At 44.8% G+C, this 21,579-nt stretch overlaps 1 long non-coding RNA gene across 1 annotated transcript in view; it reads right to left on the bottom strand.

Annotated features, from left to right (window-relative positions):
* LOC144680290 (uncharacterized) overlaps positions 1 to 21,579 on the bottom strand; it is a 64,179-nt gene that overhangs the window by 25,576 nt on the left and 17,024 nt on the right. The window lies entirely within an intron of this gene.

Here is a 21,579-nt window from a genome sequence, read left to right as displayed (position 1 = left end):
TGATGGAGTTTACACCCTGCATTGTGAGAAATTAAAAACAGTAATTACATCTGAAACTTTATTGGAACGTGCACATACAATCAAAACTCATGGTATTGGCCTTGTATCTCTAGCCTGGGGTATATCAGAACTTTTTGAAGTCAATGGAGCATAAAATTAGGTGAAATATAAAACAGTCCTCTGACCCAAACCCATTCTGTTTCTAACAGGCAGGTTAGGTTAAAATTAAGGCTCTTGATTCTGTTAAAATTACTACTGATAATAATTTTGGAAATAGATTTCAACTGCAACACAGTTTGCTGTATATTCTTGTAAAATAACTGCAAAGATGATCTTGGTCATCAAAACTATTAAAGTTAAAGGGATGTTAACCATTTTTCATTGCACCCTGTATCAGTGACATTTTTCAATGCAAAGGTTTACCATTATGGGTTATAAAGGGCTATGAGGTAAAAAATGGATAGCTTTAGTCCTCCTCCACAAACTGGGAACAAACTACTCTGCACAAGAAAAAGCAGGCCTGAGGCCTAATTGAAATTGAGCTTTGCAAGGGGCTCAGTTAAATGAGTCTGCTGTGCACCTCCAGGCAGCCTGCCAGCAAAGTGGACATCAATTTCCAGCTGTTTTTCCGGTGACAACAAAAGCAGCCCTTGAGTAGGTACTAGGTGAAGTTGGGAAGGAAGTAATCAAGAGCTGCCAACGGGCTTTGGGTTGCTATGGAGCCAGGAGGGACAATCCTGCTCCTCTTGGCACTACCTTCAGGTAAGAATTTTGTAAAGAAGTTTACTGTTTTGGTGGTGGGTTCTAGTATTGCTTTAAGGACCACTCATTAGGCCACATGTAAGCTGGATATGCTAAACACAGCAGGCCCAGTAAAGACTGAGATATGTGTAGTGCTATTTCAGGGAGAAGTTCTAAAACATGTGTTAGGTCCATTATTGGCATATGCAAGGAGATAAATTCCTGCTTTAAGCATCTGTCTAGGAGGCCTAAAAAATAGGCTTCACGAATTTAGCAGTTGGACCATTGCCTATGCAGATTGGGTGCAGGCCATCCCACTTCTAAACTGGTATGCTTTTGCCTATTTTGCGCCACAAGGGAGCCTGTTCCCAGCCACAAAGAAAAGCAAATAAACCAGATGTTTAGAGGCTGCTATGTGAGGCAAGGGAAGAGGTTGCAGGGGCTCTGACACTAATTTTCAAATCCTCTCTGGCCACAGGAGAGGTGCCAGAGGACTGGAGGACAGTGAATGTGGTACCATTATTCAAGAAGGGTAGTCGGGATAAACCAGGTAATCCAGATAATAACAGGCCAGTGAGTCTAACATCAGTGGCAGGGAAACTATTGGAAAAAGTTCTGAGGGACAGGATTAATCTCCACTTGGGGAGGCAGGGATTAATCAGGGATAGTCAGCATGGCTTTGTCAGGGGGAGATTTTGACTAACGAATTTGATTGAATTTTTCGAGGAGGTGACTAGGGGAAAAATTTTCCCCCCGTTGGGAGGGTTGTCTGGGGGCGGGTGGGGGTGGACACAAACCTGATCGGGGCCGTGCTGCTATTTAGCATGGGCAGGCCGCGCTGCTATTTAGCATGGGCAGGCCGCCCATCATGACGCTCGCCTGGAAGCGCTGTGTGGGCCGGTGGGGGGGATTCCCTGAGTCCGGGCACAGAGGTGCCTCAAGGAGATCAGTTTGACATTTAAAACCTGAAATAAAGCATTTAAAAACTTTTAAAACATGTCCCCTCATGTGAGTTGGGACATGTCAAAGAATTATTTTAAAAACTTTTACTGAATTTTAAAACCCTTCATGAAACCTCATCCTGCCCATGGATGAGGTTTCATGAAAAATGCGAAGGCTGCCCGGGCTCTTCGCCTGCTCGCCAGCCTTAAGGTTGGACAGGCAGCTCATTTAATTGCTTTAATTAGTTTTTAAGAGGCCTTAATAGGCCTTTGACAGTTTGGCGGGCACGCAGCTGACTCGCTGTGCACCTGCCGAGCTGGAAATCTAAATGACGCACGGTGATGTCGGGATGCCTGCCCGAAGTCACCGGGCGTCATTTTACACGTCGGCAAACGGGCCCCGCTCCTGCTCGCCGACCGGAGAATTCAGCCCTAGTTGTGTAGATGAGTATAGTGCAGTTGATGTAGTCTACATGGACTTCAGTAAGCTTTTGACAAGGTCACACGTGGGAGAGTGGTCAAGAAGGTAAGAGCCCATGGGATCCAGGGCAATTTGGCTAATTGGATCCAAAACTGGCTTAGCGGCAGGAGGCAGAGGGTGATGGTCGAAGGTCATTTTTGTAATTGGAAGCCTGTGACAAGTGGTGTACTGCAGGGATTGGTGCTGGGACCCTTGATGTTTATAGTGTACATTAATGATTTAGATGTGAATAAATAAGAGGTATGATCCGTAAGTTCGCAGATGACACGAAAATTGGTGGTGTCGTAAATATGAGGAAAGCCTTAGATTACAGGACAATATAGATGGGCTGGTAAGATGGGCAGAGCAGTGACAAATGAAATTTAATCTTGAGAAGTGTGAGGTGATGCATTTTGGGAGGACTAACATGACAAGGAAGAACGGATGGTAGGACCCTAGGAAATAGAGGGTCAGAGGGACCTACGTGTACATGTCCACAGATCACTGAAGGTAGCAGGGCAGGTAGATAAGGTGCTTAAGAAGGCATGTGGGATACTTGCCTTTATTAGCTAAGGCATAGAATATACTAGCAGGGAGGTTATGTTGGAGCTGTATAAAATACTAGTTAGGCCACAGCTGGAGTACTGTGTGCAGTTCTGGTCGCCACACTATAGGAAGGATGTGATTGCGCTGGAGAGGGTGCAGAGGAGATTCTCCAGGTTATTGCTTGGGCTAGCTGCCAGCTATGAAGAGAGATTGGATAGCTAGGGTTGTTTTCCTTGGAGCAGGGAAGGCTGAGGGGGGACCTGATAGTGGTATACAAAATTATGAGGGGCATAGATAGGGTAGATAGGAGGTGTCAATAACCAGGTGGCATAGATTTAAGGTAAAGAAAAGGAGGTTTAGGGAGGATTTGAGAAAACATTTTTTCACCCAGAGGGTGGTTGGAATCTGGAACATACTGCCTGAGCAGGTGGTAAGGCAGGAACCCTCACAACATTTAAGAAGTATTTAGATGTGCACTTGAAACATCATAGCTTACAGGGCTACAGGCCGAGTGCTGGAAAATGGGATTAGAATAGATAGGAGCTTGATGGCCAGCATGGACATGATGGGCCAAAGGGCCTGTTTCTGTGCTTTAAATAACTCTATGACTCTATGAGATGTGTTGTTGTATGTTACACTAAACCAGTGGTACAGCAGAGGAAAAAATCTAGCACCATGAAGTTTCTCCTAAAACATTTACAACCTTCTTGGTGTCAGATGGGCATCAAGACAATTGGTCAATAAATTGTATGATATAAGCCAGACATTTAGCATGAATGCAATATAGACAATTTTCCATTGGAAACGTTACAATTCTACTTACCAATTAATACTGTAACAATCTAATTTTTTGTTCCAACAATTGGAAATTAAGCTCCCGAATGGCTTAATGATAGAGGCCCATTCAATGTTATATATACTGAGGTATACAGACCAACAAATCCCTTAATTCAGTGATATCAGACCAACTGATGAAAACCAAGATGGCAGCAGATGTCCTACAAATAGACTTAACACCCCTGAAGCACAGGAGAAAATAAATTATCCAGAATTCCCATTTCAATTTTTATACAGTGACCCTTGCTATGTTACACGTATAAAACACTGATCAGTCTCAACCTGGAGTATTGTATCCAGCTTTAGGAAAGATGGGAAGGCATTAGAGAGAGTACAGAAAAGATTCACAAGAATGGTTCCAGGGATGAGGAACTTCAGTTACGTAGGTAGATTGGAGAAGATGGAACTCTTTTCCTTGAAGAAGAGAAAGTTGAGAGGTTTGATAGATCACAATCAGGAGGGGTCTGGACAGAAGCTGGTGAAAAACTGTTCCCACTGGTTGAAGGATTGAGAACAAGAGGGAACAGAGGTAATTAACAAAAGAAGCAATGGAGACATGAGAAGAATCTTTTCCGTACAGAGGTTTGTTAAGATTTGCAATGTGCTGCCTGAGAGTGTAGTGGAGGCAGGTTCAATCGAGCAATTCAAGAGGGAATTGGATTATTATCTGAAAAAGAAGAATGTGCAGGGTTACGGGAAAAAGGGAGGGGAATGGCGCTAGTTGCATTGAACATTCTGAGTGCCGGCACAGGCACAACGGGCCAAAGGGCTTCCATTATGCTGTAACAGTTCTGTGATTCTGTGACTTGTGGATGCTAGGTGAGGACAGCTTTTGAATATGAGCTGTGATGATTGGTTGTAACTTTTGAATAGCTTGCCAGAACCCAATGACTAGACTCATACATGAAAAATAACTAACTGGTTAAAATATTGGTGGAGAGGCAACATCTTTAGAATTGTGACCCAAAAATAAATCGACACTTTCAAAAGCAGAAACAAGAAGGGAAAAATGTTGTTAATCAGTCATCAGCTATTTATAAATGAATGGGAGTTTTATGGCAGTAAGTGCTGAAAATTGGAAATCACAGAAAAGACCATGAAGATACATTTCACGGGCGGAATAAAGCGCCCCTGGAGAAGCAGTACTTTCTCTGTCATTGTCAGTTCATTGCTGTGTGAGCACAGAGTTGTCCCAGAGTTTCTTTGCATCTAGTTTGATTGTCAAGCCTGCCTTTCAGCATCTCAGGTTCTCATCTTCCCTGGAAGGTTCCCCTGAGTATTGCAGCACAGTGCTCCTTCATTTTCAAGCCTCTGCATCCCATCAAATGGGGATAATGTATTCCGCTGGTAGAACCTCCTCTAAAGAGGAAGAGAGGGGCAGGAGGGAGAGGAGGTCAGGTGAGCGCGTGCAGCGTCCCAGGGACAGACCATTGAGAGAAGTGGCATGGGCTCAGTTGGTGCAGGGCCAGCAGGAGGCCAAGGTGGGAGGGCACACTGGATACGCCACTACCCAGCGTCTTGCATGTTCAGGCAGCACTCCAACTACCTCCAAATGTCTGAGGTCGAGACTCCGCCTCTCCAGGGACACAGTGCCAGCAATATGTCACATGATAGGTCCGGAAATCAACTCCAACTGCCTGGGTGGATACCCTAGATCAGTGGTTTTGAAGGTCACAGTGGCCCTCAACTTCTATGCCTCCAGTTCTTTTCAGGGCTCAGTGGGGAATCTGTGCGACATTTCTCAATCAGCTGCACATAGTTGCACCAAACATGTGACTGATGCTATCTTTAGACACACGCGCACGTTCATTAATTTCCGGACGGATGAGGTTAGCCAGGCGGAGACAGCACGAGAATTCGCTGCGATGGCTGGGTTCCCCCGCATCCAGGGTATAATAGATTGCACTCACGTGGCAATTAAGGCGCCAGCAGATGAGCTGGGAGCTTTCGTAAACAGAGGGGGGTTCCATTCTAAGAATATTCAGATAGTCTGTGGAGAGGCACAGGGTGAAGACCCTGAGGCAGAGGACAGGAACCTTCATGGTTTGCCAGGGATGCTTTGATCCAGTGAACCTTCAGCTAGGCATGCAAGGCATAGATGCCTCAACAAGCTAATGGCACTGTCTTCTTTGCTAACAATCAATAAATGAGAGCCCAGCCCAGTACATCAGCACCACACAATGCCATACTTTTACAAACCTATGCTGCATCTGGCACCTATTCAAACCATCCAGCCAGCTCAGCCCACTTAAGTCAAAAAAATGTTTATGTTACTTCACATGAACAAGCAAAGTGTCCATCCCTAACAAGTGTCAAAACAATCAATGCAAATAATATCATCCAAGACACGCACCTGTTGGGCTCAAGGTGCCTTCAACTTACGTCCGCGGGTGCTACATCTTCGTGTCCCCCCTCACCAACCCGCTCGCTGTCTGTGGCATTGGAGGCAACCTGCTGACTCTGCTGTCCTGGTGGCCCTGATGACCTTGGCAGTTGTCCTCTGGCCGCTGGAGCCTGAGCAGGCTCCACATGGGAGGGTGCATCCAGCCCCATAGCTGGGCACTCCTCAGTCATCGCAGCATCATCAGATGCAGTGGGCATGGGCAGAGGAGCTGGTGCCCTCACTCAGAGCACCCTGAGAGAGGCCCATAGAGATGACAGGCAGCTCATCTGCCAGCGTGAGGTGCGTTTGCACCTCCCTGCTCACCACTGATGGACGGGCACCCAGCAGAGAGACTTGGTACCTCATCCATCTCTCACACTGCCAGTGACCTTCTGAGGCATTGCCTGTGTGAGCGTTTGCAGGTCCGAGTGCAATCCCAGGAACCTGAGTCTGCTCCTAAAGCTGCCTCTCCATGAGAGTTGCCACTCTCTCCATGGAGGGTGCTGGGCAGTCGGCGTTAAGGAATAATGCAGAACTCATACTCCACATGGACTCCTCCATGATGGAGACCATGGCACACAGACCCTCGTAGATTTCTGCCAGATCTCCCCGTGCATCCAGCAACTGCCACCTGATGGATGACTCCAGAGGCTCGTCATCTGCCTTGGATGCTGCGTGATCCTGGTCTCCAGCTGTGCTCCCTCTGTCGGCTTCTTGGGACCTTATGCGAATGTGATGTGCCCTCAACACCGTGCATTACCTGTGGAGCCGAAGAACTAATGCCGCCAACATGAGTATCTGCGCTGGTGACTGGTTCAAAGGGCCCACCAACTTGCCATCCCACCTTCCAATGGCCAGCAGGTGCTGAGGCCATGACTGCACACCAGGACACTTGGATTGCTTCAAAACAGCTCCCTCAGCTTCCCCCACAACTCCTTGCAGCCTTCAGGAAGCTGCATCTTCTGTTTTTGAAAATCCCACTGGGTCCCCATTGGACCCAGCACCTGACGCGTTCCCACCCCCACGCACGTAAAACACATCCAGCAGTCACGTTTCATGCTGGATGGGCCTTAATTGGCCGCCCAGTGTAAGATCGCGTTCACAGCGCAAACTCGGCCGGGGCAGATTTTACATCTGCTTCCGGCAGCGCTGACATCGGGAACACCCCGAGGGTAGAATTCAGGCCTGTGTTTTAAAAGAAGTCAAGTTAACTAGGCTGTCTTGAGTCAAAGAAAGCGTGAGTTTATTAGTTACTAAATGTGAGAAAAAATAATAAAAATGCAATACACATACACACAGGTTAGAAATGAGAAATTGAGTCCAAATATAAAGGTTAAAAAGTATACGAATCAGTCCTTTGGCTTGTCCGTGAGGAGCAGATGGTGAAATGTTGGGGTGATTCCGGTATTTTTTGATTTTGGAAGTTGAGCAGTTGATTTGGAGATTCTTGGTTCTGCAGGTTAGCTGAAAGAAATTGTTGTTACCTTTTCGACTGTGGCTTTGCTGACTTGTGACTTGCTTCCCGCAATCAGAGAGAAAGGAATTTTTAACTGCAAGCGTAGGGATGCCCAGTTGGTGTTCTTCAGCTGTGACCTTCAAGGCACACATACCAGAACAGAACACCAGGCTAGCACACAGAACTAGGGTTGCAGTTGGCTTTGTAAAACCCCTTTCCTTTTGTATTCCTGGAAGGGAAAAAAAACATGCTTTTTGCCCTGTTTTCTTTTCAACTCAGTTCATGTTCACAGTCTGGGATATAATTCAACAGGAGGTGGTTTCGGCTGAGATGGTAATCATTTTCCATTATCTCTGCAACCACAGGAGCTTACAGTTCAGTTTGCATTGCATCTTTTCCTTTGAACTGCCTTTTTCTGAAGTAGGCCATGTCACACCTTTTAGGTGCGACATTCCATTCTCTCTGAACTAGTTGGTCAAGTAAACCACATAGGAATTTTCCAGCAAGTGGTTACCTTACAGTCTCAGCCAGCTTTTGCTTATATTGCCCTTTTAAAAAAAACATGTCTTACTTAAAAGTTAAATATGTCCATAAGTAGTTCAGGGATAGGATCCATGGTCATGACACTCCCATGATGTCCATTGCTGGATCTGCAGCAAAAGAATGTAGAAGTAAAGGATGGGTGAAAATCACTGTCTGAGATTACGAAGTTCGAGAAAGGAATGGAAGATTGTCTGTGTGATTGTGGTGCTTCACAAAGTGATGGTTTAGATACTTAAATCAGAAACCTCATGCCAACAAGATATTGCCAAATCCTGCAAAAGAGCAGAGAATTTTCTAGTGATTTTACATGGCCTTCTTCTTGAAAGTTGTAAGCTACTTATGATTGGGGAGACAACTCCAGTGGCCTGCCTTTGTTGGATGCCGAATGCCAATTTATTCTGAATGATACTGAGTAAGGCTAGGCTAGAAGTTGAGGTATGTGTGTCAAGTGCTGTGAGCAATATGAATGAGGCTGTTGAAGTTGAGGCTTAGAATCATGCATATAAGTAATTGCAGTAAGCGGAGCTGGTTGTGCAAATGCTGAGTTGGAGTGCCGCCCCCCCACCCTCCCTTGAACCAGAAGGCACTGTAAAGAGTTAGTTAAACAAATATTACTTTAGAGTGTGAAGAGTATGTTAATGTGCAGGGTGGACAAGGGGAAAAAAATGGAGAGGTGTGCAGTGAGTTACCTTGCCTGCCTTATAAGGATATGAAACTTTCTTGCAGCACTGTCCTGGGACTGAAAAAGTACCAATCATTGCCATTCACCTGCCTCAGGGTGCCATGAGTGATATATCTGGGAGATTTGGTGGAATTTGCATCCAAGGGTCTGTTCATTTTGCTTTCAATGCCTTCCAGGAAAGCTTTGAGGTCTGTATGGGAGTGGGGGAGGTTGTGTTATTTTCTCTGGCTTAATGTCTGTCTTGGCGCACTTCAGATACAGATGGTGTTTGACTGGTCTCAATTGTTTAAAAATGATAAAAAAATTTTGGTAAAACATGCAGTGAAGTAGAGGATGAAGTGAAAGAGTCAAACATAGCTTGCAAGCTGGCTACTAAATAGAAAACAAGAGCCTGGGTCAGGAGTAGCTAAAAGACTGGCAAAAGCTGGGAAGTGGTGTTCCAAAGGGACCACTGTTCACAATTTATATTAATGTTTAGACTTGGGAATTGGAAATGCAATTTCAAAATTTGCAGATGGTACCAAATTGGGGTTCTAGTCGATATGAAAGAAGAATACAACAAAATAAAGACATTAATAAACTTGCAGATTAACTCTGTAATTGTCAAATTAATTTCAATGTGGATAAGTGTGAGGTGATGCATTTTGAAGATTAAGGGGGCACACGATGCTTGGATAATAAGAGTCCAAAAGGATAGAGAAGCAAAGACCTAGGGTTATAAATACACAAGTCACTACAAATAGCAATGTAACATAATAAGACAACAAAAAAAACAGCAAATGGAGCAAAAGGGTTCATTTCTAGAGGAATAGAACTGAAAAGCAAAAAGGTATCAAAAATTTGAATAGAACATTGGTTAGACCATACTTCGAGTGCACAGTTCTAGACCAGGGTTTTGAGACCTCACCATGGCTGGGAATGGAGGTGGGGGAGCATGGAATTCCACCAGTCTGCATGCCAGTTCCTGGGCTCCATGCTGACCACCCCAACCCCATTTCCCTGGAGGCAGGTTGAGGAAAGGGGTGCTGGGGGTGGCAGGGATTTTCCAACTGGCCTCCGGGTTCTGGAACGTGGTATGGGTTGGGGGTAGTATTTTTAGCTACCTGGACGTGGCTTCCTGGCGGAAGAATGGGGGGGCAAGAGAAGAGGGGGAGGCAGGACTGCAGGCTGACTTAGAGGCCCTCCCTGCCTCCTGAGTGCAGCAGCACCACTGGCCAACCTGTAGAAATGTTTTCTCTCCTCCACCCAACCAACCGCCTGTCACTCTATTATTGTGTTGTTGGGTTGGTGTAGTTTCAATAACTCCCAAAGACTGCTGGGCTGCAACACTTACTTTATTGTAACATATTTACAGTTATGAGGACATTCGCTTACACTAACTTCTTTTCATGTTGCCTTCTCCTAGACTGGCAAATCACATGTGCATATGTCACTTCCTTCACATTATAGGCTGTTACTGTTAACCCTTTAAGGGACTTTATCTAACATACTCCATTATACAACATCTCTCCAAAAGTCTCTGTTCAGGCTTCAACATTCTCTGATGTTCCTTAACACCCAATGCTTCAGTCTCCTAGTCATTCTGAACATTTCAGTGTTTTGAAGTCTTGTTGGAAATGTAGCCTCTTTTTGCTCTCTTAGGTAAATGTCATTTTTTTTCTCCATCTCTCCTTCCTCTGGTTTTTTGAGATTTTCACCTTCTTCTACACCGATAAGCATTGTGGTGTCTTCACCAGTCTCCTGTACCTCGTTCTCCTCTTGTTTGTAGAGAATAAGGAATTCACATTCTGCTGTTGATCTTCTGGATGCGGTTGAACAGGATCCGAACTAGTGGATGGTTCGGGATCACCTCCTTCAGTGTCTTCTTTCATTTCTGATGATTGCCACCTCTCTGGTCTCTGGTTTTCACTCTTTTGCTCAATAAATCCATTCCTAGGTTTTGTAGGAAAAAAAGATGACATTAGTAGTTCCTTGAGTCCTGACTGTGAATTGTACATCTGGATATAATTTCTTCCAATGACTTTGAGAGACCTGGTCAACCATGCTCTGGCTCTGCACTTATTAATAGCTAAATGACCTTGATGTAGGCGTTGTAAGATTTCAAGTCTCAATGCTCTTGGGATTACTATTCTATCATCACATACTATTAAACCATCAATCACTGTCAGATGTGCTCACTGCTCAAAATATGGGGCAGAATTTTCCGGTTGGCGTGCGGGGGCAGGCCCGACATGCCGACACGTAAAATGACGTGCGATGACATCGGGTGTGCATCCTAACATCATCGTGCGCCATCGCGATATTTCGTTCTATGAGCACGTGCTGGAGTTGGCTGCGCACTCACCAAAATCTAAACCGCCTATTAAGGCCATTAAGAAATTAATTGAACCACTTGTGAATGCTGCCCGTCCAACCTTAAGGTTGGTGGGCAGGCAAAAAGCCCAAGCGACCTTCGCATTTTTCAGGAAACCTCATCCACAAGTGGGATGAGGTTTCCTGAAGCTTTTATTAAATAAATAAATATTCATAAACATAAAAACATGTCCTCACTCATGTGACACAGTCACATGGAGGGATGTTTAAATAAATTTTTAAATAATTTCTTTAATTATTTTAATATACATTCAATCTCTCTGAGGCAGCTCCGTGCCACAGGGAAATTGCTGTGCTCTTTCGCACATATGCGCTAAAGAGCGCTGGCCCCGACTCTCCCTCTTTCCCCCACCCACACAGGTAGTGCTGAGCTCCACTGGTCATGTATTACGCTGGATGGGCCTTAATTGGCCCACACGCGTAAGATGGTGGCACAGAGCTGATTGCGGGCAGCGATCAGCTCCACGCCCGCCCGCTCCTGCCCAGCCCGCCCACCATAGGAAAAATCCTGCCTATGGTCTCAAGGTCGGACTATATGGTATATATGTTGGCCATCCTCTAATACAAAATTCTCTGATCTTCTTACATTCCACTTCTGAGCCACTCTGATTTCACTCAACCTCCATATAGTTGTTGGTAATGTATGGACTGTCATTATAGCAAATTCCTCAACTTATTCCACAAATTCAATATCATGTTTTTCTGGAGTCTCTGTTTCAATGTGTGATAATGCATCTGCTGTACTCTGTTGTTTTCCTTGAACATAAACCATATGAGTATCAAACCTTATCAACCTTAATTTAAACCTTTGAACTTTTGATGGCATCACTACAAGTTCTTTCGAATTCAAAAGTGTGACTAAAGGTTTATGGTCTGTTTCTACCCTAATATGAAGACCTAAGGTGCAATCAGCAAATTTCTCGCATGCCCACGTTACTGTTAATGCTTCCTTTTCGATTGCTGCATATCTTATCTCTTTATCTGTTAGTGACTGTGATGTGTAATAGACTGGTCTGTGTTTTCCATCTCCTTGTACCTGAAAAAGTGCTGTGCCCAATACTGTAGAGGATGTATTCGTTGCTATTATTGTCGGTAACTCCAGGCTGTAATGTGCCACTATCTATGATGACATCAACCTCCTTGATGTTTTCGAATGAGTTTTGATATGTTTCTTCCCAACACCATTCATTGTCTTAGTGTAACAACTGGCATAGTGACTTGTTGAGCTCTGTTAAGTATCTTTTAGAAATGTTGCCACTTAATTCACCATTCCCATGAACCTTTGTAACTCCATGAGCTCCTTGGAGATGGGAAATTCTTTTATGACTCTGGTCTTCAGTGTTCAGGAATCCTTATTCCTGGTGCACTCAGTACTTGACCAAGAAACCAGATTATTGGCTGTGAAAACTTGCACTTCCTGTTAAGTGTCAATCCTGCCTCTTATAGTCTTCTCAGCAGTTCACATTCGCATGTCATGCTCAGTGTGAGTGGACCCATGTAGCAACGTGTCATCCAAGTGGAAAACAACTCCATTTAAGCCCTCTAAAAGATCTGACATTGTCCTTTGAAAGATTTCTGGTGTTGATGTTATTCCAAAGGGCAACCTGTTAAAACAGAATCTTGCAAATGGTGTTATGAAAGTTGTGAGAAGCTTGGACTCCTCCTTCTAGTGGTATTTGCCATAGTTTGCTGTTAGCATTCAATTGAGAGAATATTGAGCTCTTCCCTAATTTTGCTAAACTCTCATCTACTAATACCATTGGATGGACTTCTCTTTCCACAGCTTTATTGAGTTATGTGAGATCAACGTATACTTTTATGAAACCATTTGGCTTCAGAACTGGTACCATCCCTGAGCACCAACTTGTTGGCTCTTTTACAGGTGAAAAGACTCCATGCCTTACCATTGAGTTGAGCTTTTTCATTACCTTTGGAAGTAATGGGTGTGGAACCTTTCTAGGTGTATATAAGCATATTAGTTTCTCTTCTGGGTTTAGTGTTAGACGATGTGCTGCTTTCAGTTCTGCCAATCCTGTAAATAACTTTGGAAATTCTGCTCCCAAGTCTCCTAATTGATCTTCACCATGCTTTATATCTTCCATTCTGCAGATTACATTCAGTTCTATACATGCCATTCTACTTAAAAGTGAAAAACAATTCTGATCTTGAATTATGTATAGTACTTCAGTAATCACTTCCCCCTTGTGCTTAAAGTAGCTTTTAGTTCTCCTGGAACCTTCAGCTATGTTCCTCCTGGTCCATGTAGCTTTTTGTAGGATGGTTGAAGAACTCTCTTGTTTAACCATTGTACAGCTTCAGAAAGAACTGAAACTGCTGCTCCAATATCTAAAGTGTGTCCTGTGACCTTCTACCAGGATCTTCACACTTCAGTAGTTTCCACTGAGTTCTTTAATCACTTCTAAGAATGGTATTTCAATGTCTTGTGAATCTTCAACTAGATGGCTCTTTTATAACTTTCATTCTGAGTGTTCGGCCTGTTTTTTTCTACTGCGACATACTGCCTGAAAATGCCCCATTTTATTGTACCAATGCCTTTGCGTGTCTTTGGCGGGACAATTCCCACACCTGTGCTTTTCTCTTCTGCACCAACAACAGCTAGTCTGGGCTGCCGTCATTAATTGCTTTTCATGCCGCATGTCTCTCCTTCTCTCAACTGTGTCTGTTACTTTGAGATTTGGGCTGGCTCTCTCTCTCTCCTCTGACTACCGATCGGTTCTGCCTCCTGATCTCGGCTTGCCGACTTAATTGAATTGCCTGTGCCAGTGACAAGTCTTCCCAGGAATGCAAATTATTAGATAATGCATTATCCATTACTCCAACAATATTCTGTCGCAAATTAGCTCCTCTTTCAGATCACTGAACGCTCAGTCTTCTGCTAATCGGCACAAATCATTAATAACTGTGTCCATGCTTTCCCTGTGCTCTGACTACACTTATTGAACTTTGCACATTCCACAATGATGTTCTTGTAGAAATTGAAATATGTCTCCAATGTATCAATGACTTCAGCATATGTGGCTTTACCCTTATCGATCCCCAGGATAACAAAAATGTCACCCGCACAGTCGCCCATTGTGTACATAAATGTACTGACCTGCTCACAGTCTGGCTTTGCTGCGAGACCTGATGTAGTGTGAAATCAAGCAAATCTCTTGTAACACTTTGGCCATGCTTCAGTCTGATTTAGATCTGCAACTTTCTCAAAGTGCTACAGTAGAGTTAGAGATTTTTCTAGTGTCATCCTTTTACTGCATACCACCATATATTATTGTATTGTTGAGTTGGAGTAGTTTCAATAACTCCTGAAAACTGGTAGCTACAAACACTCCAACTTTATTGTAACATATTTACAGTTATGAGAACACTCCCTTACATTAGGTTCTTTCTTCTCCTAGACTCTGAGATCACGAGTATATGTCACTTCCTTCTATGACATCACAGACTATTAAAGTTAACCCTTCATGGGACATAGTCTAACATTATACTCCACTCACTACCCACCCCAAGCAACATCTTACTCATACACACACACACACACACACACACACAGACACAGTTATGGCCTGGCTGCAAAGACCATCTTTTACTTTAAATTTGAAAATGTTGGAGAGAGGTGCTTTCTGCTGCTCCTTTCAAGCTGGAAGCCCTTTGATTGGAATCATCAGCATCCTTCCATCTTTGTAAAATGTTGGCATGCAGAAAATCAAATCCATTGAGAATGTGGTGGCTTCATATGGTGCACTTTTGCTGATGGCTGAAGAGGCCAATCTGTGAGAGGCAGATTATCAGGTGTTATTGTACGTCGTTTGTTGTTGTTGGTGTTGGCACCTGTTGCCAAGCTGCTGTAGCCATTGATCATAATGGTGGCGCACATGGGCCCACAGATGGTTTTGCTATTTTCCACTGTCTTCAGCTAGTGTCTCCCTAGTGCGAGAATCTATGCTTCGGGTCTTCATGTCATGCTTGCAAGCATCCTTGAAGCGCAACTTCTGGCATTTGCTGATCTTCTGGTTCCAGCTACCTCGCCATAGAAAATTCTCATATACGCCATCATTATGATCAAGTGAGTTACTTGTCGCATGATTCGTAGCCTCTGACCTGCTTTTGTCAGCACAGTATTTATATGGCTAATCCAGTTCAGTTTCTGGTCAATGATAATCCCCAGAATGTTGATAGTAGGGGATTCAGTGATGGTAGTTCCATTGAACATCAAGAGACGATGGTTGGATTCTCTCTAGTTGGAGATGTTCATTGCCTGACACTTGTATGGCGCAAATGTTACTTGCCAATTGTCAGCCCAAGCCTGGATACTGTCCAGGTCTTGCTGCATTTGGACATGGACTGCTTCAGTATCTGAGGAATTGCGAATGGTGCTGAACATTGTGCAATCATCAGCGAACATCTCTACTTCTGACATTCTGATGGAAGGTCATTGATGAAGCAGCTGAAGATGGTTGGGCCAAGGCACTGCCCTGAGGAACTCCTGCAGTGATGTCCTGTGAAGCTGAGATGACTGACCTCCAACAACCACAACCATCTTTCTTTGTGCCAGGTACGACTCCAACCAGCATAGAGTTTTCCCCTTGATTACCATTGACTCCAGTTTTGCTAGGGCTCCTTGATGCCACACTCGGTCAAATGCTGCCTTGATGTCAAAGGCAGTCACTCTCACCTCACCTCGGGAGTTCAGCTCTTTTGTCCATGTTTGAACCAAGCTGTAATGAGGTCAGGAGCTGAGTGGCCCTTGCGGAACTCAAACTGGGCATCAGTAAGCAGGTTATTGCTAAGCAAGTGCTGCTTGATGGCACTGTTGTTGACCCCTTCCATTACTTTACTGACGATCAAAAGTAGATTGATGGGGCTGTAATTGGCCAGGTTGGATTTGTCCTGCTTTTTGTGCATACCTGGGCAACTTTCCAGATAGCCGGGTAGATGCCACTGTTGTAGCTGTACTGGAACACTTAGCTAGAGGCGCAGCAAGTTCTGGAACACAAGTCTTCAGTACTATTGCCGGAATATTGTCAGGGTCCATATCCTTTGCACTATCCAGTGCCTTCAGCCGTTTCTTGATATCATGTGGAGTGAATCGAATTGGCTGAAGACTGGCATCTGTGATACTGGGGACCTCCTGAGGAGGCCGAGATGGATCATCCATTCGGCACTTCTGGCTGAAGGTTGTTGCGAATGCTTCAGCCTTATCTTTTGCACTGATGTGCTGGGCTCCTCCATCATTGAGGGTGGGGATATTTGTGGAGCCTCCTCCTCTAGTGAGTTGCTTAATAGTCCACCACCATTCACAACTGGATTTGGCAGGACTGCACAGCTTATATCTGATCTGTTGGTTGTGGGATCGCTTAGCTCTGTCTATCACTTGCTGCTTATGCTGTTTGGCATGCAAGTAGTCCGATGTTATAACGTCAGCAGGATGACAGCTCAGTTTTAGGTACGCCTGGTGCTGCTCCTGGCATGCCCTCCTGCAGTCTTCATTGAACCAGGGTTGATCCCCTAGCTTGATGGTGATGGTAATGGTAGAGTGGGGGATATGTAGGGCCATGAGGTTAGAGTACAATTCTGCTGCTGATGGCCCACAGCACCTCATGGATGCCCAATCTTGAGTTGCTAGATCTGTTCGAAATCTATCCCATTTGCGTGGTGGTAGTGCCACACAACACGATGGAGGGTATCCTCAATGTGAAGATGGAACTTGGTCTCCACAATAACTGTGCACTGGTCACCCCTCCCGATATTGTCATGGACAGATGCATCTGTGGCAGTCAGGTTGGTGAGGATGAGGTCAAGTATGTTTTTCCCTCTTGTTGGTTCCCTCACCATCTGCTGCAGCCCCAGTCTAGCAGCTATGTCATTTAGGACTTGGCCAGCTCGGCCGGTAGTGGTGCTACCAAGCCACTTTTGGTGATGGACATTGAAGTCCCCCACCCAGACTACATCCTATGCCCTTGCCACCCTCAGTGCTTCCTCCAAGTGATGTTCAACATGGAGGAGCACTGATTCATCAGCTGAGGGAGGGGGGTTACATGGTAATCAGCAGGAGGTTTCCTTGCCCATGTTTGACCTGATGCCATGAGACTTCATGGGGTCCAGAGTCGATGCTGAGGACTCCCAAGACAACTCCCTCCCAACTGTATACCACTGTGCCACCACCTCTGCTGGGTCTGTCCTGCTGGTGGTACAGGACATACACAGAAATGGTGATGGTGGAGTCTGGGACATTATCTGTAAGGTATGATTCCGTGAAGATGACTATGTCAGGCTGTTGCTTGACTAGTCTGTGAGACAGCTCTCCCAATTTTGGCTCTAGCCCCCAGATGTTGGTAAGGAGGACTTTGCAGGTTCGACAGGGCTGCGATTGCTGTAGTCCTTTCTGGTGCCTAGGCCGATGCTGGGTGGTCCGTTCGGTTTCATTCCTTTTTTGTGACTTTGTAGCAGTTTGTTACAACTGAGTGGCTTGCTAGGCCATTCCAGAGGGGTGCCTTTACTCTGAGGTCATTAATTAATCCTGCCATGTTACACAATACTAAATTTAATATAATTTGGTTGTTTGGTTCCAGAACATGCTGCTCTAAGAAACTATCTCAAAAGCATTCTAAGAACTCCTCATCCAGGCTATTACTGTCAATCTGATTTTTCCAGTTTATGTGTAGATTAAAATCACCCATGATTACTGCCGTCCCTTTATCAAAGCACACAATATTTTCTCTTGTATATTTTGTCCTACACTGTGGTTACTGTTAGGGGGCCTGTAGACCACTCCCACTTCTGACTTTTTCCCCCTATTCCTCATCTCCACCCAAATCGATTCTACATCCCGATCTCCTGAACCAAGGCAACATAGCTGCCTGGACCCGCACTCTTTGCTGCAGAGAACAGTGTCAATCCCCCTCACTATACTATCCCCTACTACCACTACATTCCTTTTTGCCCCACCCACTTAAACAGCTTCCTGTACCACAGTGCCATAGCAACCAGCTCACCCACCTTGCAGACTTCGCTTTCATCCACACAGGTTGTAACAAACCTGTTTCACCAATGCAAAGACTGAGGCTCCTCCCCTACTGTCTGCTTGGTACCATCACCTGCCTCACTGACAGTACATCCTCCTGTCCCTCACTGCTGACTAAAACATTTGACCCTCTTCTAAGAGGTGTGGCTGTCTTCTGGAACAAAGTATCCAGGTATTTCTTCCCTTCCCTTATGTTGTGCAATGTCTGCATTTCGGCTTCCAGATCAATAATCCTAATCCGGAATTCCTCAAGGTGTTCCTCACCTCACTTCCTGCAGGCGTGTTTGTCATGGATCGCCTTGGCGTCCAAAAGCACCCACATCTCACAGCTGCAATATAACGCCTGTCCCGCCATTCTAACTTATGTTATTTAATTTACTTCAATTACTTTCTTCCTATGTATGCTACAATTTACTGTGTTTATTGAATGCTAGTACCACTGGCAACTAAAGGTTATATGCTTCTTAACCACAAGGTATGTGTTTTAGATGTTTGTTTAACTTACTTTATTTTTCTGCTTTTTTATCTTAATTGTTTGATTTTAATTTTAAAGTTTTCAAATTTTGGTTTATTATTTTAAAGTTTTAGTTCTTTTTATTTATAGATCTACCTTAACTTGCCTGTTCTAAACTGGTTTCTCATACTAAAAAATTGCCAGCTGGATGACTCTATTTTCAAAGACTGTGAGGAACTTGATGTCAGTCATTCTTCCACTAGTCTTTGACCTTTCCCTTTTGCTGTGTGCCAGCTTGTCCTGCATGAATACAGATGGAAAGAGTGTAAGCAGGACGCCTGCCAGGCCAGATGAGAAGGTACCTGGCATGTGTGGGTGGTGAGTGGTGCCATGGACGGGATGAGGACGATGAAGGTGTGTGTGAGAGAGTGAATGGTGATGTCCCTTGAACTGGCAGTGAGTGAGATCCCTGTGGATGTGTGATGGGCTTGTGAGTGTATGAGTTGAGAGTGATGAGAAGAGTGATTTACCCTGCCGGAATGGAGGAGATCATTCATCCTCTTTCGGCACTGGTGGCTGTCCTCTTTTAAAGGGCGTTGGCGCTAACTACCGCCTCCCATGCTGGATTTGTCACCTTGCTTGCTTGTCTTTGCCCAGGGCGTGGGTGGAGGACTCCAAGGCGGGCCTCCACAGTGTCCAGTGGATACCTGAGAGAAGTGTCACTAAATATGGGGCAGCAGGTTTCCTCCCTTTGGCAGTTATGACTTTCCAGCAGATTCCAATGCCTTAGAGACAGCTGGCCCTGTGCAGGGGCACCCTTTAAGTATGGCGCCCAGATTACCGAAGGCCTGAGTTGGCGACAGGGGCAGGCAAATCAGAGGCTGCCCCACCAGCGACCTGGCGTGTTTCCCGGGAATGCCTAATTAAAGAGGTGGGACATGCCAGGAATGGGGCGATTCAGTGCAAAAAGCTGCCAATGCGGCCAGTGGGTAAAATGTCCTTTTTCCCACCCCTTACCACACTTTGTGCAAACCTGGGATGGTTCCACCCTTAGTCCTGAGAGGCAGTTATTCCATGCACATTTCGTGAGTTGGCCAAAGGTGGTCGTTGCTTACCTTATGCTTGTATTGAGTTCTGCATCAAGAGACAGATTATCTGTCACCATGGACCCAGGTAGCAGAATTTGCTAACCACCTCCAGCAGGTGTAACTTAGTGTAATCGGGGGTGGAGATGTGACATCTTGTCCCATGGCCATAGCTTCCATGACAGTTATAGTCAGGAAGAATAAATTACAGGCATGGGAGATACAATCCATGTGTCTTTGTAGCTGAGTTTCCATGTTAGCAAGGAGTTCTCTGATCAAGATAGGCTGTATTTTTATTTGTGCTTTCAGTCTAGATAGATTGTAGATCTTGCCATCAGACCAAATATGCAGGTAAACTCTTTCTATATCTGCAAGGAAGGCAAAGGTCAGGAGAATGGAGAAGATGATACTAAGCCACTCACCATCCTGACTTGGAAATATATCACCATTCCTTCACTGTTGCTGGGTCAAAATCCTGGAACTCCCTCCCTAACAGGGCTGTGGGTGTACCTACACCACATGGACTGCAGCCATTCAAGAAGGCAACTCACCACCACTTTCTCAAGGGCAATTAGGGATGGGTGATAAATGCTGGCCTAGCCTATGACACCCATATCTCATGAATGAGTAAAAAAAGTGACAAGACACAGCCCTGTTTCACTCCGTTCTTCATACTGAAACTGTCAGAAGTGGTACAGTCAAACTGTACATGGTTCCTGTTAGGGTTGAGTTGGACAAAGAAACCTCATCACTTGAGCTCAAAAAGTCCATTAATTTCTTAGCCAGCAGAAAGGCTGAACTAGACTGCAAGCTGAACTGCTCAAGCACGGAAAGTTCCATCTGCTGTCACACCTTCAAGACCTTCTCTTTCTTTGTTTCAAGGAAGGTTTGTCCATTCTACAAGACATGTGAGATGTCAAAGTCATCGCGTTATACAAAAACAAAAGTGACACAGAAGAATGCAGCAACTAACAGGGACATCTCACTCTTTAGCATCACTGGGAAAGCCTTCACTAGGGTTATGCTTAAAAGATCCCATCTACTTGCAAACCGGGTATATCTAGAAGCACAGTGTGGTTTTCAAGCTGGCAGATCTACAGTGGTCAGGATATTCTCCATACTCCAACTATAAGAGAAGTGTAGAGAAAAGGATATACCTCTTTTTACTATTGTAGATCTCACACAAGCATTCAACACAGTCAAGGGGTGGGACTCTGCAAGATTTTAGGGAAAATTGGCTGTCCACCAAAGCTCCTTAGCCTTACCTGCTCCTTCTAAGACAACATGCACTGTACTCTACAGTTTTATGGCAAATCCTTTGTTGGAGACCACCTTAATCCTTAATAATCCTTAATTAATCCTTAATTGGGCAGTAAGTCTACCCTCTGGCCATTAGTCGATTGCACTGGGGAGAATCACGTTAAATGATTGTTTCCCACACAGTGTGGGCTTCTTACACCTATTATAGAAGTGTCATGACAGAGCCTGGAGCTTCACTGATGGAGGTATGAAGTGGAAAGGCAGCATCTGCATGTCTCCAATGCATCCCTGGACATCATGCTGTGGGTTGTAAGGACCCACAGGGAGATTCTGTGCTGATGGATGGATGGGGAATGGTTGCATGGTAGTAATGTTACTGGACTAGTAATCCAGAGGCTTGAGCTAATGCACCAGAGATGTGTATTCAAGTCCCACCAGGACAGCTAAGGGAATTTAAATTCAATTAATTAAATAAATCTGGAATAAAATAAAAGCTACTTTCAGTACTGGTGTCCATTAAACTACTGGATTGTTGCAAAATCCATCGATTCACTGGTCCTTTAGAGAAGGAAATCTGCCATCCTTACCCAGTTTGGCCTAGTTGCAACTCCAGAGCCACAGCAATGTGGCTGACTCTGAAAGGCCCCTTGAAATGGCCCAGCAAGCCACTCAGATGTATCACACCAATAGTCCAGCCAAATTCAAATTAAAATAAAACAGGACGGAACATGCGGCATTAATCTAGACATTGGATAAAACAAAGGCACACCCTGCCC

The sequence above is a fragment of the Cetorhinus maximus genome, chromosome 5 (genome assembly GCF_964194155.1).
Source record: "Cetorhinus maximus chromosome 5, sCetMax3.hap1.1, whole genome shotgun sequence".
Classification (NCBI taxonomy): domain Eukaryota; kingdom Metazoa; phylum Chordata; class Chondrichthyes; order Lamniformes; family Cetorhinidae; genus Cetorhinus; species Cetorhinus maximus.
Note: the sequence above shows the minus strand (reverse complement) of the source record. Positions and strands in the feature narration are given on the sequence as shown.